The 18,335-nt window shown below is 44.2% G+C and overlaps 1 protein-coding gene across 2 annotated transcripts in view; it reads right to left on the bottom strand.

The window, feature by feature from the left end:
• SRFBP1 (serum response factor binding protein 1) overlaps positions 1-18,335 on the bottom strand; it is a 148,796-nt gene that overhangs the window by 38,254 nt on the left and 92,207 nt on the right. The gene's annotated exons all lie outside the window — the stretch shown is intronic.

Here is an 18,335-nt window from a genome sequence, read left to right as displayed (position 1 = left end):
CTCACTGTTGGATCTCAGCATTGCCATTAGGAGATGAGACCCAGCAGTGAGAAACCCAATATAGATGCTATCTTTAGGACTCTATTTTTCTGAACCATGCCCACAATGAGGACAGATGTTTATAAATATGAAAAAAAAATGAACATACTTGGAAGCTACATACAATCAAATAATCTTGGAAGCTACATATATTCAATAGTCAGTTTAAAGATCTTATATTGCCTTACACATTTTTGTCCAAGGGCACTTGAGCAAATAAATCATATTACAGATCAACTGCTTGCCAGCAATCCATTTCAAAATAGATTTTATACAGCTAGGCTACATGAAGTGACTTTTCCATGTATTTGTTGTTTTGAAAAGTACAAGTCCCTTATAAAACCGTGTAAAGGAAGGAATTGAACCGTGTTTGTCAGTAGTGTTCTGGTTTACCTTTTACCAGGATGCTTGTAGTGCTAAGCTGTGGAAAAAATAAATCTATACACTAGGTATTCAAAATAGTAGAAATTTGGAGGCTCACAAGATTCTTCGATGTGCTGCACTTGCACCTGGAAAACGGTTTCAAATCCAGACACCTCATTATAAGAAAGGTATTAAGTGAAGGAAGCTCAAAGCAACTAGAATGATGACTGGTCTAGAACAGGTAACAAGTAAGTAAAGACTAACATATATACAACAACAGGTAGGCTGTTGTTTTTCACATAACATCTGAAAAATATAAACATAAAAAAGCAAGCCACCTCATCCTCACAAGGTTGTTATTGATCTTGGTATCATTTTCACTTACTTAAAAGGGCCTTCCAGACCTCTAATTATCCCACTTCTTTCAGCTTTTTACATTTCATCATATTGCTCCCTTAGGCTAGGGACAGAAGTTACACATAAACTGGTTTAAGTGGTCAGAAACCAATTTAAACCTGTCACAGATCCATGGGCGACTGGTGCCGCCTTAGTCAGGGGGGGGCACTGGCACTCCCACCTGCTCCCCTGCCCATTGCCTAAGTGGTGAGCACGGCCGATCAGGGATGCACTGGCACTCTCAAGGGGTGCACGTGCACCTCATTGTACCCCCTACGCATTGCCACCGAACACAACACAAGTTCAGTGTTGTGCACATAAACCAGTTTCAAAATGGCTGAAACTGGGTTAAGATAAACCTGGTTAAATGCAGTATCAGACTTAACTGATTGAGGTCAAACCAGTTTATGGAACTTCTGTCCCAGACCCCTTCCTGGTTTAAGTTAAATCAGAGTCCCCTAGCTGTGCTGGGCTGTGTTGCACTGTCTGCTCCAGAAAGTTGAGCTGCACCCACCCCTCTGCTCTCTAGCCAGAGCAGGGGTGGGGGTGTGGCCAGATACTGGTTAGGCATGGCCCCCTGAGGCAAGCAGGGTAGGGAGGGGGCTTATTCCCCCCTCCCACCCCTCTCTGCTTGGGACCCCAGCTGGGTCTGGGGTCTCTCCCCCCTCGCCGCTCCAGGGGTGGGGACATGGCCAGATTCTAGCCAGCAAGGCGCACTGAAGTGAAGGGAGGAGGGAGGGGATTTATTCCCCCTCTCCAGCCTCTTTCTCACCGGGGAACTGCAGCTGGGGTCTGCCAGCCGCAGTGCCCCCCGCCAACTTCTGACCTGAGCCACTGCAGGTATGTGGCTGCATTTCTGGAATCAAAACATCAGTGTCTATTCGCTTGCTTGGCAGTACAATCTACACAGGTTAGACTAACCTGCAAAGACTGAATCAATTCAGGTTCAGGCTCTTTGAATGTCTGTTCTTAGCTTTAATGTAAGACAACTTGTGTGTCCCCGTGGTTCTTTTTTAATGCCCACATTTCCAGGTAGTCTCTTTACCTTCTTATTAATGATTCTCACATCTTTTCTTCCTCCTAATTAATTAATGTCCTGGCCATCCTCTTAGACTGTAAGCTAATTCAGAATAGGAGAGCTGCATACTTTAAAACAATTAAACATAACAACCCTAGCAGCAAAGTATAACCAAGCAAAATGGTTTGAAATTAAAAGTAAAATTCATTTGATATAGAAGTCAGGAAAAACTTGCTGACAGTGAAAACCAGTAGCCTGTAAAATCATCTCCCGAAGGTACTGGTGGAAGCCCAATCACTTGGCACATTCAAAACCAGACTAGAAAAACACTAGTAAATGTAGGAAACAATTCTGCATTGGCAGGTAGACAGAGTGGATGATCTAATAGGTCTTTTCCATCTCTACATTCTATGATTCAGTTCTCCATGACTTTTCAAATATTTCACAGATGAAGAAAATAAGTCAGAGTTGTTAAGTGATGTGCCTACAGTCACATAGCAGGTCAGAAGGCTAAGAAAGAAGAGCTCTGGCTCCCTGTGGAGTGATTTAAACAGTAGTGGTGAACCTTAAAAAAAAAAAAATATATATATATTTTTGAAGTGGACCAAACCTTAATAAGAAATGGGCCAATGGGCCACATAAAAAAGCATCATAGTTCTATACTTTGACATATCCTAATATTAAGTATTTTATGTAATAGTAGAAAGGAAAGTATATATTTTAAGCAAATTCAGGCTTATTAATGCATAGTAAAAAGTTTAATAATAATATTCTATACTATTATTTTATATTTTAAATAATTAAATTTTAAAATGAAATGGTACCCTGTACAAGCAGCAGAGATTGAGGTTGATGGACCACTGAACTGTATTAGCCTGTAAAGGAGCTAGATGTTTACCAGCTTGTAAGAAGCTGGATGTTTTCCTAGTGTTGGTGGCAAATTGCAGGAGCTAAGCAATACCGTTGCTACTTGGCCCCTATTTTCATGCTGGGGAATTCAGTGGGGGAGTGTGAGGTGAATGGCAGTGATGTTCAATTCCTGAGCTCAGGAGCTGTGAGAAAGCTGTCGCTCCATCCAGAGTGCAGTGAGCTCAGAGCTTTCAGGCAACTCTGGAGCCCTGAAGGTGAGCATCACCATCACTGCAGCTGTTTGGCTCATCAATGCATTAACTGGATTTATAATACCTAGATGTATTTGATTAAATACTAATTTGATATTAAGAAAATTAGTTGGTTTAATATGTGGTGGTCCTTAACAATGTTTTCTTTTTCTAAATAGATACTAAGCTGCAGTAAAATGGATGAGTCAGTGCCAGTGTTTTGAATTGAAATGTTATATAAATTCAATCAGATGTAAACACTTTATAAAAACAAATTCAGAGTACACACACATGCAAACCCTTTCTTTATGGTGGGGTTGTTAAAATATGGCTTGGGAACCAGATCCGGCCCAGAGGGGTCCCACCTGGTTCAGGTGCCATCTGGCCTCTGGCCCTTTTCCCTGGGCATGCAGCAGGGTTGAGGCAGCTACACAGCTAGACTGCCTTTCTAGGCAGCCCAGGTGGTGGCAGTGGCTCCTTCCAGCTGCTGCCATCACTGTCCCCAGCCCCATGGTACTGGAGGGGACCCGCACACAGACCTGACCCTGGTCCGCCCTGCGCCCACTCTGGACTTGGCCTGGACTTGGAGCAGTTGGAACCTGCTTGCCCTGCCACCAGCCCACCCCAGGCCTGCTCCAGACTCACCTGCAAATGCTAAGCAGTGGCAACAGCATCGCTGGCCATGCAGAGGCTGCTGCTCTGCACAGGGGAGAAGAAACACCTTCTCTTCATCACTGCTGGGCCCTTCTTGCTGCAGACATCCAGAGCCCATGTCTGGGCTGCCTTGTGGCTCTTCTGCATTGCCACCACTGTTTTACTAGGTGGCCTGGATGGCAGTGGAGAGGAGCCACAGGGTAGTTTGTGCATGGGCTCCAGGCACCTGCAGCAAGAAGGGCCTGACAGTGGTGAGGGGGAGGGACCATTTTCCCCCTGTGCCAAGCAGCAGCTTCTGCCTGGCTGTTGCCCAGCATAGGCAGGTGGTCCAGAGCAAGCACAGGGCAGGGTAGAGTCAGATCTATGCATATGGGTTTTTGCTGGTCTGGAGCGGGCACAAAGCAGGCTTGGGGTGGGGAGGAGCTGCAGGGTGCGCAGGTTCTGGGCTGCTTCAAGGGGGTGGGAGGATGAGGCAGTGCTGACTGGTCCACAGCAGCTCCCCAGAAGTGCCTGCCCCTGGGCTAGAGGTTGAGCAGTGCTGATTTAGAAAAACATCATCATATTCAGAATAATGTATTTTTCTAATTTTAACACTCCAGATGGAGAAATGTTACAATAGACATTTCAGAGAGAATTTATATACAAGAGCGTCATTCTTTCATCATTATTACTTTATGGTAAAACTATCTTAAAAATTGCAAGCAAGATTAGTTGAGAAATAGTTAGTGGTGTGGGAGAAAACCGCAGAATTCTCCACAGAAACAGCATTCTTTTTCCAGTGCTTACATAAAGGAAGCCTCTCCTTGAAGCATAACCTTGTCATGGTGGAGAGGTGTGTGCATTCCAGTGATCCTCAGAGGTATGTCATCTGGAGTCTTGTACTCCTGGTAGGGTCCCCCCCGTGAACAGATCTGAGGTGAGGTTCCGGACTAAGCATGGTCCAAACTCCTGAAGACCCCAATGGTGCAACAGGCATATCTGAGGACCTGCCGATTCTCTGTGACTGTGAAGGCAGAAGAGGGCTGAAGCAGGATGGAGGTCTCCGGTTGTCTTGGACTTCCTTGCCATTGGGTTCAGGGCTCCCTCCTGTCAAGCCTGTCGCTTGCGCACTGGCTTCCCCATGTTAAACAATGTCACACGCAGGCCTCTGCTAGGAATGTTAACATCCACCACAAATCAAGTCCTGCAGTGATGGATGAGTGGCAGAGAGGCCAGGAACGAGGATTTCTGGGAGTCCCAAGTCACAAATCTGCAGGTAGGCAGAGGTTGTGTGATAGTCATTTTGTACTAACCAAGACAGAAATACAATTTGGCAGCTGCAGCCATGACTGAGCAATCCTCTTTAGGATCCCCTCTGGTCATCCTGAATGGGGAAGGGGCTAAAAAAGGTGCCCTAAACATAGGCTGTCTCAACCCCCTCAATTGGACTACCATATCCAGTGGGATCAATCTACTTGCAGCTGAAAACAACAAAATAAAGTACTAGAGTTCACCACATGGAATATCCGCACTTTCATGGTCTCCTTGAACAGTGAGTGTCCTGAAAGAAGAACTGCCATAGTACTAGAGAACTCACAAGACATGACATCGATGTTGCTACCCTAAGCAAGACCCACTGGGCAGATGAAGGTTGGTTGAAAGGAGGAGGTGGCTATACGTCCTTTTGGAAAGAAAAAAGTCACCTGAAAAGAGGTGCATTCATGGGGTTGGCTTTGCCATCAAGAATGAGATGGTCAGCCAGCTTTCAGAACTCCTTGTGGGCATTAAGGAATGTCTTATGATTCTCCACCTCAAGCTCAGTAATAACCAGCATATGCTACAATCAACAGCGCATATGTCTCCACACCTGATGATGAAGAAGACAACAAGGAACAGTTCTACTGTGCTCTTGACAGTCCTGACTGCCACAGCCAAGGAAGACAAGCTCATCCTCATGGGTGACATTCTGAACTGGCACCACTGGGGAAGAGGGGATGGGGAAAGTCAAATCTAACAGTATCCTCCTCAGCAAATGTGCAGAGTGCAACTTGCTCATCATGAATACCATTTTCAGACAAAGTGGCAAATATAAAACCACTTGGAAACATCCATGCTCCAATCAGTAGCACCTTCTTGACTATATTGTCAGAGCCCATTACTGTATTGTTCTCCGTATCACCCAAGTCCTGAGAGGTGTAGATGACTGCTAGACGGACTACTGTTTAGTCAGATCAATCACGGACACACAGTTTGCGCCACATCATAAACAACCAAAAGGAATACAGAAGAGATTTAAACATCATGGCACAACAAGACCAAGCTAAATGGGAGGCACTTCAGCAACGCCTTACTAACAGGCTCTCTGACCTACCTGATGACATCAAGGACAACCAGGCACATTGAAAGGAGCTTAAAAATGTTATTCACAAGCCATGCTCTGAATCAATTAGATACACCACTTACCATCACCAACATTGGTTTGATGAGAACAATGGGGAAATCCTAGCACTTATCCATCAGAAGTGAGCCACAGGTAGCAAAATGAACCCTCCAACTAGCAAAAATGAGACTTACTACCAGCTGAAAGCTGTAGTTCAGCGGAAGCTATGGGACATCAAGAACCAGTGGTAGCAAGTGAAGATGATGGAGATCCAGAGTTTTGCTCACCAACATGACATAAGTAGTTTCTTTCAAGCAATAAAAGCCATCCACAGGCCACAGTCCGATGGCCCAACCCCTCTGCAATCCCAGGACAGCTCCACTGTTCTCACAATGTATTCATCAAGCAACACTCGAAGGAGTAAAGACTCTATTCAACTGTTAATCAGAGGCCTCAGCTGCCCCATCCTCCAAGGAAGTTTGGTGTGCCATCACTCAGACCAAGAACAATAATGTGCCAGGCCCAGATGGCATCCCCAAAGAGGTCTTCAAAGCTGGTGGAACAGTACTAGTGCAAAAAATTTTATCAACTTCTCATCAAAATATGGGTTAATGAGGAAATTCCACCTGACTTAAAGAATGCCAGCATTGTGACCATCTTCAAGAAAGTGGACAAGTAAGTGTGTAGGAACTACTGAGGCACTGTCATCCTCTCTGTTGCTAGGAAGATTTTTACACGCATCCTTCTGAATTGCCTCATCTCCCTTGCCAAAGATGTTCTTCCAGAATTGCCGCTTTAGACCATCTAAGGGTAACACCAACATGATTTTTGTTGCATGACAGATCAAAAGGTATAAAGAGCAACACCAGGAGCTGTTTCTGGCATTCATTGACCTAACCAAGACATATGACCCCATCAATTGTGAAGCCTTATGGAAGACGCTGGCTAGGTTTGGTTGTCCACTGAAGTTCATCAATGTTCTCAGGCTACTCCATGAGTGGATGATCACCACAGGCTTTTGCAATGGATCAGAGTCAGACCCATTTACCATCTGTACTGGTGTTAAGCAGGGCTGCGTCATCACCCCAACCTTTTTTTCCATCTATCTTGCTGTGATTTTGATTCTCATCCATTACCACTTTCCTTCTGGAATTGGGGTTGAGTATTGAATGGACGGTCAGCTTTTCAACCTGCGATGCCCTCACAGCAAAACCAGTTACTAAAACTGGCATCACTGACAATCAGTATGCTGATGACTGTGTTATCCTTGCGCATGATGAGAATGATCTGTAGTCTACGCTTGGGCTTTTCTCAGGTGCTTGTCACAGCCTGGGACTCTCCCTTAGCATTGGGAAGACAAAGGTGCGCCATCAGCTTGCTCCAGCACAAGCTGCCCCTCTTCCTCCACAAATTACCACTGGTGGAGAAACCCTGGAAAATGTTGAGCATTTTCCACACCCTGGCAGTCACCTCTCCCAGTTAATGTTAATATAGAACCTGAACATAGGATTTGCTGTGCCAGTGTATCATACAGAAAGCCGCTTTGCTGTGTTTTTGCTGACTGAAATCTGCAGATGGAAACTAAGATCCTGTTCTACAATGTAGTGGTTATCCCCATGCTCCTCAATAGGTGTGAGATGTGGGTGAAGCCATATTAAGCACATGGAATGGTTCTATCAGCATTACCTCAGGAAGATCCTTTGCATTAGATGGAAAGATGATTGAACCAGTGCCAGTATCCTCTCTGCAGCTAACATAACCAGCACTGAGGCAAAGATCATTAAACATCAAACCTGCTGGGCTGGCCAGTGTGTGTGGATGGCTGACACTTGTTACCTGAAGCAAGTCTTCTCCTCTAAACTTAGTCATGGTAAGAAGACCCACAGAGGACAGAGGAAGCACTACAAGAACACTGTGAAAGCGTACCTTAAGAAGAGTAGCATCAACTCTACAAATTAGGAAGTGCTGGCTGGGAACAGGTTTCTATGGAGCTGCACCATACTTCAAGCTACAGCCCACTTTGAAGAGAACCATCTTGCTCAGGAAGCCAAGAAATGGCTGAGGAGGAAGAAAAGTGCACAACATCCTGGCCAACAGTTGTGCCCTCTTCTTATATACTCTATGCATTTTTGTGACTTAATCTCTCTGTTTGGAAAGGAAGTTCCCAAAAAATGTTAGCTGAAGGAAAACCATGACTAGTTTACTGACACCTGATAAAGAGAAGGATGACAACAACGACCATCCTCCCACCATTTAGGCTCATAACCTAGTTTTCTAGCCCCTCCCCACCTCCCAACCCAGTGCAGTTTGAACCAGCACCTCTCACTTCCCAAGTGAGTGCCCTTACAACCAGGTTAGGACTTAGGGATTGTCAAGAGCACCCTCCATCTGTCCTGTTGAAACTGGCCTACTGGACAACCAAGAGAAGAATGGCCAGGAGCATAAATTAGAGGCTTAGCTAGAGGCAGTGCGCAGGGAGGCCTTGGTTTCTGGGCTATCCCACTATCATTGCCTGTTTTAGATAATGACTGTTACAGACAAGACACAAAAACACCATTGGAAAAATGCCCCATAAATACCTACCTGCCCAGCTAAGAGGAGCACATTTAGTATAACTGACAAACCATTAAAATGATATTTATATAAATTAAACAATCCTATTATAGTGAAGAAAAAGACTTAATTCTAAACACTAATGTGCCAAGCAGAAATGATATTTTCAATTTTAATTTCAGATCCTCATTAAGATTACTCAGAATGAAGTTGCGTCTACGAGGTGCTGAGCAGCAACCAAATACAGACTACAGAATACAATCCCTGGCCTGACAAAAACAGAAATAGATTATATTTTATTAAATAGCTTTAAAAAAAATCTAGTGGAATAGGCAAACATACAAATTAGAGCTGGAAGAGAACAATGCAGAAGTGTTAAAAAGAAATAAAATGTATTCTCAACTGTCTTGTCTAGTACAGTTTTAGATGACTCAGGAAAGATTTTCTAACACTTCCCTAGGGATATGATACCAACATCTAGAAGACCTCAGTATTAAGAAATTTTGCCTGATATTCAGCCCACACTTTTCTGTTCAGCTTTACGCCCATTACTTCTACTCATATGCACATATGCTACTGAAATATTCTTCCTCTTAAATGTTTACACCTTTGTATATTGTCATGTTATATACACTTTCCTTGGTTGTCAGAAGTGTAGCATCTTTCCTCTTAAATCTCTTAATAACTTTTGCTTATCTTATTTAAAATTCCCTTCAATTTTTATGATCTTGGAAACAATTTTTATCTTAAATGAGTATTAAATGATAAGATTAGACCATAAACAGACAGTACTACACTGACAAGAACTCTTGAAAGTATTTTAGATGAAATTTCAGTAGTGTCATATTGAAAATGACTTTCTTTGCACTACATGGTGATATGAAGGAGCACAGATCAAAACTGTAATGAAAATTTTGCTGCCATAATGTATCCTAAGCTTGTCTTTAATTAGCTATTTATTACTTCACATAAATCCTTTTAGTTATTACATTTTCTAAATATATTTCCTCAGTTGTGTTTTTATTTCAAATTACATTTGTACAAGCATAATACTAACCTGACCTTCTTCTTAGTCTTTCAGGTTTATTTTGCTATTTCCTGTCCATCGTTATACACTAAGTCTCATAGTAGAAGGCTAATTTTGGAGTTTTTTAAGGCAGCAACCTGCTTCTTAAAGTGCCACTTTTCTAATGACTTATGGTTGGTCAGCCTAGTGTCATGATTAACTTAATACTCAATTTATGTCTTTTGTCTGAAAAACAGTAATTTAGTTCATTAAGAACATAAATACTTTATGACTGATGGTTGCAAAGCACTGAAGGCATGTGCTCTCACACATGGAAACAGAGCACACTGAAAGAGAAAAAAATTGTGCACCTGCTTGGATATATACTTCAGTTAATACAAAGGGTCACATACTTTCCAAGCAAGAACTAGGGGCCAGGTCCTACTCACCGATTAACCTGTCTGCTTTTGTTCACTGTAGCCTTAAGATTATAACACAAAAAGTGGGAAGGAGGATGACCGAACCCCATTTTCTATTAACAGTTTTTTCAGGGACTCAGTCTGGGTGAAATAGAATTGTGCTTAGATGTAATTACCACTTTGGGCACCGACAGACTTAAGTGGAATAGCAACTGGCTCTAAAACTATATTAGGGATATGGGTCAGATATAGGGCCGCATTTCAAAGAAGTGTTGTGTGCCAGTCTATTCTCTGATTATCACTCGATTGATATCATATTCTTTTTTTAACCAAACAATCTAGGATGGTAGATCTGAAATAGTAGAAAAACTATTTTTTGTCCTGGCATATTTTAAAACTTCAAACTTTGACTGCTATTATATACAAGTCTTCATGAATTTCAGCAGATGGGAATCTCATTAAGGGTCCATTGTAACAACAAAAGAAGCACCCAAACTATTTCTAAAAAATCGTTTTACCAGATGTGACATCTACACTTATCCTTCACAATGCTGCCAAGGTTTATTCAAATACAATATAGTACGTATTTTAGCAAAGAAACCTACAATTTGATATCCAGCTTCCTTCAAATTCCAATTTAGATTCTGGATTCTTGTAAATGTATGTACAATTTTAAAAGTAAGAAGTCAATAATACATCAAAAGATTTATATAAAGATAATGTTCATCATGTGATATTTTCCAGTTCTCATGTACCACATTAACCAGTTGAATATTATTGCAGAATTAGAGCAATATACTTAACACAAGGAAAATAAAATTCAGGCTTCTACAGCTCTATTACTTTCCAAGCCACATATATAATTCATTAACAATCCCTGCAACTCCGCAAAGGGTCAGCAGATTTTAACATAATCTGTTTTTCATCATGTGTCACTTTCTCTCTTCCAGAGAATACCACCTCTTTGCTTGGCCTAGGTTAGTTTAATATTCTACATTTTAAATCACTATTCTCTAAGCTGTGTTGCAACTTCCTGTATAATTTATTAACTGAGAGACAAACTGTTGTGGTGGTGAATAAAATATATTCTTATTAGTGTAGATAAAATTATGGTAACCATCTTTTTGTTTTGTGTTTGTATCATGTCCAGCTCCCAGTTGTGACTGTGATACTACCACAACATTACCAATAATAAGAATTTAGAAAGATTAATTATTCAGAGAAATATTCAGCCCAACTCACAAGACATCTATGCAACAGATGGGATAACTATGGTAAGCTGCAAAGCTGCTCTGCCCATTCATGCATGCATCGTCACAGGGTGCAAGACATGTAGAAAGCTATATTCTTTATTTATTTGAATTGAAACTAGACAATGCTCATGAAAAATCACAATATCAAGTAATAAAAATATAGAGATTTGCACAGTAATTGTATATTTAAATAGCGTGGCTTACTAAGCCATAACACTTTTTATTCTCTGCACAAGGAACAGTTAAATTTTGCCTTTTGATTTTGAATTACTCATCTGCTTGAGGTCTCAATGCTAACATTTCAGAAATGGAAACACCTCCCCCTCCACAGCCTCCAAACAATCCTAGGATTTTTTGTTTGTTTGTCCATTTTTAAATAGAACTAAAACAGAAAAAGACAATAAAAGCAACCTTAGATTCCAGCTCATGAATTTACAAGTCAGGAAACCAACAGGCAGCCATGCAAAGTACAAGCACTGGTGAGATCTAGTTCTTACTTGATCCTATACCACAGTCAGGGATTTAATGTGGGGTGATTTAAGCTGTAGTCTAATGCAGACCACATTCAGTTATGTAATTGTCAGCTACTGTAAAATCAGAAATCTCTTTAATCACCTGAAGAGATGATGATAAGACAATTTTTTTTCCCTAGAAACTGTTACTGCGCGTTGGTGGCTACTACTACTTGTACAGATTCACAGAAGTTTAGGACTGGAAGGGACCTCTTAAGATCATTGGGTCAAGCACCAGGCAGGAGACTGCTCCAGTCAAATAACCCCAGCAAGGTGTGCTTCCAGTCTCCTTTTGAAGATCTCCAGGGGAGGTGCCTGCACCACCCCTGCTGGAAGTCCATTCCAGAGCCTGATCCCACAAACTGTGAAGAAGTTTTTCCTTATATCTACTCACAGCAGTCCAAAGTGACTGATTTTCAGAACTGGACATTGATGCACAGCTTATGAAACTTTTTTCTAGCAGACATCAACAAAATGAAGTTTGAGCAGTCTAAGCTGAAGTTTGCCAGTGGCCAGCTCACCGTAAAGTATGTCGTTGGGGATCTGGCCATTTCTTATATGAGTCACATGTCCTAACCAACAAAGGTAGAGGTGTATCCTTGTCTCAGGGGCAAGAACATACTGGGTTTTGGTCCATTACAGAACAGAGAAGTTGAAGATTTTGTCATGCCATGAGCCTGTCTCCTTATCTTAGAGGGGAATCAAGTTGGTCAAGCGTGACTTGCTCTTAGAGAATCCATGATGGCTCTTTCTGATCGCTTTGTTCTAAGCCCATCTTCAAGAAGCGGGGGAAAGAGAACAAGGTGATGGGCACACCGTTAGCCCTCTTCCAGTCTTCTGGGACCTCTCCCAGAATTCTTCAAGATCTCCTCCAGCCTCCACCCAACAGTTATAGATTGCTTGCTCTAATAGTATAATAAATGACCTCTGATTGGTTTTATTAAATTTTTTCACTGAAATTTTTGGAACTGGACTGAATCAGATCTCTTGTGGACCTGAAAAATGTTAATTAATGGGGATTTATATCCTTAAGAAAGTATATGGAATGCTGTTGAACACTGTCCTGCTTCTCTTTCCCTTAATTTATGATCTTTGTTGACAAAGCTGTTTTGTTTTGACAAATGATCTAAGCATTTTAACAAAAATATATCTATTATAGCAAAGTAGTATCTAATACATTTGGTTACATCAATCACAACTGCTAATATTTTAAGATAAAGCTATGATATAGTAACTTGGATTATTTGATGTAATGTCTCTTTTCAGGCCTGGTGCTTTGTTTAATTGCATATTATTACTGGTTTAGACAGATATATTGATGGCTTCTTTTACTTTGTTGCCCAAGCTAGCTGTTACATCTGGAAAGGTTCATGCTATGGTCCCTCAGAAACAACCTTTGGGGCCTTCTGCTTAGTCATATTTCTTCAGCTTGGCCTAGGCCCCTGTAAATGGCCAAAGCTGACAACATGAAGGATCACTTCCCCTGATTTGCCAACAACATTCCTGTTAATAAAGCCCAGTATGATGCAAGCCTTTTTTGCAACAAAAGCATATTGTTGGCTCACCTACTCTGGATTCCTTTAAGAAACACTTGGATGCCTATCTTGCTGGGATCATTTGACCCCTACTGACTGACTGCGTGCCCTTTGGGAAGGGGGCTGGACCCGATGATCTTGTGATACCCCTAATGTCTAAGGCTAATTTTAGACAAGATAAAGTTTATATAGGGGATGACAATAGGCAGGTGCATATTAATCAAAAGTAGCACCTATTACAAATGTTTTTACATTTTTTACCTTATTTAGTAAGCATTTAAATATTTTAGCCGAGCAATAGGAGTATGGAACCTGGGTCGACTTTGGGATTTTGGTTCTTTAGTCCTGAATTACAGTTCTTGTTGAATTGCCCACTTGCAAGTATACCTGTTTAGCTCTATCCAGCAACTTAATTTTTTAAACCTAGGTGTAAAGGTCCTTTCCTTAACAGGCTGGCCACCAGTTAGAGGCATTTGAAGACGTTAGGACTTAAAACATTTTACGATTAAACTGCTTTCAAATACTGATAAGATGGTTAGGCCTTTAGATAAATATGCATTTTAAAATTTTAATCTTTGCTTGATATGCCTTAACTGTACTGTTTAGTAATTATCTTTTCCATAATTTGTTAGTAAAATTCATAAAATAGGCATCAGAAATTAGGCATTCTTCTATTGCAATTATTTAATTTTGGTGGGACTGGTTTTTTGAATTTTTGTTGGTTCTCAGAATCCATCTGAGAATAACACCAGAACCTCACCTGACCGCCGTGAATTCTCAAAGAGGATAGCTAATTTCATACACATTAGGGCTGGAAGGGACCTCGGGAGATCATCGAGTCCAGCCCCCTGCCCAAAGGGCAGGAAGTCAGCTGGGGTCATAGGATCCCAGCAAGATAAGCATCCAATTTACTCTTGAAGGTGTTCAATGTAGCTGCTTGAACCACCTCCGCTGGCAGACTGTTCCAGACCTTGGGAGCTCGGAAAGTAAAGAAATTCTTCCTTATGTCCAGCCTGAAATGGTCTCGCAGGAGTTTGTGACCGTTCGACCTCGTCATCCCTTGGGGCGCTCTGGTGAACAGACATTCCCCCAGATCCTGGTGGTCACCCCTGATAAACTTATAGGTGGCCATCAGATCACCCCGAGCCTGCGCTTTTCCAGGCTAAAGAGTCCCATGACTCTCAGCCTGTCATCGTAAGATCTGTTTTCCTGACCTCTGATCATGCGCGTGGCTCTCCTCTGGACTCTCTCAAGCTTCTCCACATCCTTTTTGAATTGTGGAGCCCAAAACTGGACGCAGTACTCCAGCTGCGGCCTCACCAAGGCCGAGTACAAGGGGAGAATGACGTCCCGGGATTTGCTCGAGAAGCATCTATGGATGCACGCCAGCATTTTGGTCGCTTTACTAGCCGCAGCATCGCATTGGAGGCTCATGTTCATCTTGTGGTCAATGATGACCCCCAAGTCTTTTTCTTCTGTAGTGCTACCCAACGTAGCACTGCCGAGCCTATAAGGGTGCTGCAGGTTTTTCCTCCCAAGGTGGAGAACCTTGCATTTTTCAGTGTTAAACACCATCAGGTTCTCGTCTGCCCATTTGCTGAGCTTGTCCATGTCAGCCTGGATCACCCGCCTATCTTCTGGCGTGGATGCTTTGCCCCAAAGTTTGGTGTCATCGGCGAACTTGGCCAGTCCACTCCTGACTCCAATGTCCACATCGTTAATGAAGATGTTGAACAGTATGGGTCCCAGGACAGAGCCTTGAGGGACCCCACTGGTCACAGGGCACCACGATGAGTGACTGCCATCAATCACAACCCTCTGGGTCCGACCACGAAGCCAATTTCCCAGCAAGCGGATCGTGGTGGAGCCAAAGCCACAACTGGGCAGTTTGGTCAAGAGGTGATCATGGCATACCAGATCAAAAGCTTTTTTGAAGTCAAGATATATGACATCAATCTCTTCTCCCTTGTCCAGGTGATAGGTCACCCGGTCATAGAAGGAAATGAGATTGGTCAAACAAGACCTACCCGCAACAAACCCATGCTGGCTGTCCCTTAGAATGTTAGCCTGGGCCAGTCCCTCAAGGATGGCCTCCTTAATAAACTTTTCTAAGATCTTCCCCAGCATAGAAGTCAGGCTAATGGGCCTGTAGTTAGCCGGATCCACTCTCCTCCCTTTCCTGAAGATCGGTACCACATTGGCCTTCTTCCAGTCTTTGGGCACTACACCAGAGCGCCAGGAGTTTTCAAAGATCCGTGCCAGGGGCTGGGCTATGACGTTCGCCAGCTCCTTCAGTACCCTGGGGTGCAGGTTGTCAGGGCCAGCTGACTTGAAGGTATCCAGCTTCTCAAGGTCAGCATTGATGGAGGGTAGGGGATCCCCCTAATCCAGATTTCCCTGTCCCATAGCAGGCATGGGCATCCCGTGTGACTGTTGAAAGACTGACGCAAAGTACCTATTTAATAGGTTGGCTTTTTCCTGGGCGTCAGTTCTCAGTTGCCCCATCTGGTTTAGCAGGGGTCCAACATTGTCCTTGCTTTTCCTCCGGCTCCCCACATATATGAAAAAGGACTTTTTGTTGTCCGTGATGCCTGAAGCTAGTTGGAGTTCAGTTGTAGCCTTGGCTTTCCTGGCTTGGTCCCTGCAGGACCGGACCAGCGCGGAGTAATCCTCCTTGGAGGTGAATCCCGTCCTCCATCCTTTGTAGGCTTTCCTTTTTAGCCACAGTAGGTCCGCTAGGTCTCTGGAGAGCCAGGGGGGCTGCTGTGCCCTCTTGCTGCCTTTCGTCAGTGTTGGAATAGATTTAGCTTGTGCACTGAGGATCGCTTCCTTGAGAAGCAACCACTCTCCTTGAACTCCCATCTCCTTGGGGTCATGGTCCCCGAGGGCCTGGCTGACTAGCCACTTGAGCTTATCAAAGTTGGCTTTTCTGAAGTCAAGGACTTCTGTGTTGCTGACTGACTTGCCAGCTTTACGGCAGATGGTGAAGGTGATCAGCTCGTGGTCGCTGTCACCCAACTTCCCATCGATCACTAGGTCGCCGATTAGGTTGTCCCCCGTAGCCAGTACCAGGTCAAGTAGTGCTTTGCCTCTCATTGGCCCATAGACTTCTTGAGTCAGGTAGAGGTCATCCACGCACGAGAGAAAGCTTTGCGCCCGCTCAGATTTAGCTGAGTGATCTTCCCATGAGATGTCCGGGTAATTGAAGTCACCCATGACAACCAAGGTCCTGGAGCAAGCGGCCTCAGTCAGTTCCCAGGCGAACTACTGGTCAAGCTCGGGACTTTGAGTGGGAGGTCTGTAGTAGACTCCCACCGTTGTGTCCCCTATGCCAAATTCCCCACGAATTTTTACTCAGAGGGTCTCTAGCTGTCCATGCCGGTCGCCAACATCAGCTTGCAGGGACATGTAGCTTTCCTTCACATAGAGAGCTACACCCCCGCCCCTTTTGTCAACACGATCCCTCCTGTATAGGGTATAGCCCTCTATACCCATGGTCCAGTCATGGGTGGAGTCCCACCAGGTCTCCGTTATCCCAATGACATCATATTTCTTTGCACTGAGCAGGAGGACGAGCTCGTCCTGCTTGTTGCCCAGGCTCCTGGCATTAGTGTACAGGCAGGCAAGTGTGCCCTTGGGGGCTCTTGCCTTGCCCACAGATTGTGCCAGGGCTGGGGCAGGGGTGGGATCCCTTAAGTGCCCCAGTCTGCTGGCTTTGCAAGGGCCGTTCAGCGGGCCAGCAGGGGCAGTAGTCCCTCCATCCCCCAGCGGGCTTAGTTTAAAGCCCGGTGGAGCAGGTCAGCCAGCCTGGCTGAGAAGAGCCTCCTCCCCAGGGGAGAGAGGTGGAGGCCATCTCTTCCCAGCAGCTTGCTGCCTCTCTCTCCAAAGAGCGGGCTGTGGTCATGGAAGCCAAAGCCTTCCCGATAACACCCGCGCCGCAGTTTTTGGTTCACTGCGTGGATCCTCCTCTCCCTCCTCAGCCCATAGCCTGAGACTAATAGCGCTGAAATTACCCAAGCCACTTCTTTTAGATGGAAGAGCTAGATGAGATGCACCCAACTTGAATGCAGTTGCTTCTCTAAGTAATCCCTAACCTGTTGTTTTACTACTCTAGGCTATTTGTCTCCTTCCCCAGGTTTACTGCCAACTGCACTTGGCACCTGGTAGCTGCCTCCATTTGTGCAGGCTGAAGTTAAAAAAGGCATTAAACACTTCAGCCTTATCTGCATCATCCATATCTAGATTGCCTTCTGTACTCCATAAAGGGAATACGGTTTTCATAGTATCGTAGTTTCTAGGGTCGGAAGGGACCTGAGCAGATCATCAAGTCCGACCCCCTGCCACGGCAGGAAAGAGTACTGGGGTCAAATGCCCCAACAAGGTGTTCATCTAGCCTCCTCTTAAAGACACCCAGAGTAGGACCTGGCACCAATTCTCTTGGAAGCTGGTTCCAGATCCTAGCTGTCTTGACAGTGAGGTAGCGCGTCCTGATATCTAGCCTGAATCTAACCTCTGCCAGCTTGTGACCGTTATTCCTAGTCACTCCTGGTAGTGCTTGGGGGAACAGGGACTCCCTCAATGTCTGCTGGTCCCCTCTGACTAGTTTGTAACAGGCCACTAGATCCCTCTCATGCTTCTCTTGTGGAGGCTGAATAGGTTCACGTTCCTGAGCCTCTCCTCATAGGGCTTGCCCTGCTGCCCCCGATCATGCGAGTGGCCCTCCTCTGGACCCTCTCCATGTTGTCCGCATCCCTCTTGAAGTGTGGCGCCCAGAACTGGACACCATACTCCAGCTGCGGCCTGACCAGTGCCACATAGAGGGGGAGGATCACCTCCTTGGACCTGCTTGAGATGCATCTGTGGATGCATGACAAGGTGTGGTTGGTCTTCCTGACTGTATCCCCACACTGCCGGCCCATGTTTATCTTGGCATCAATGATGACTCCAAGATCCTTTTCTGCCTCTGCACTGATGAGAAGAGAGTTCCCCAGCCTGTAGGTATGGTGCTGGTTCTTCCTCCCCAGGTGCAGCACCTTGCACTTGCTGGTGTTGAATCCCATCCTATTCTCATTCACCTACCTTTGTAACCTATCTAGGTCTGATTGCAGCCTATTCCTCCCTTCTAGCA

This window comes from Crocodylus siamensis, chromosome 3 (genome assembly GCF_052110815.1).
Source record: "Crocodylus siamensis isolate JL-2025a chromosome 3, ASM5211081v1, whole genome shotgun sequence".
Classification (NCBI taxonomy): Eukaryota; Metazoa; Chordata; order Crocodylia; family Crocodylidae; genus Crocodylus; species Crocodylus siamensis.
Note: the sequence above shows the minus strand (reverse complement) of the source record. Positions and strands in the feature narration are given on the sequence as shown.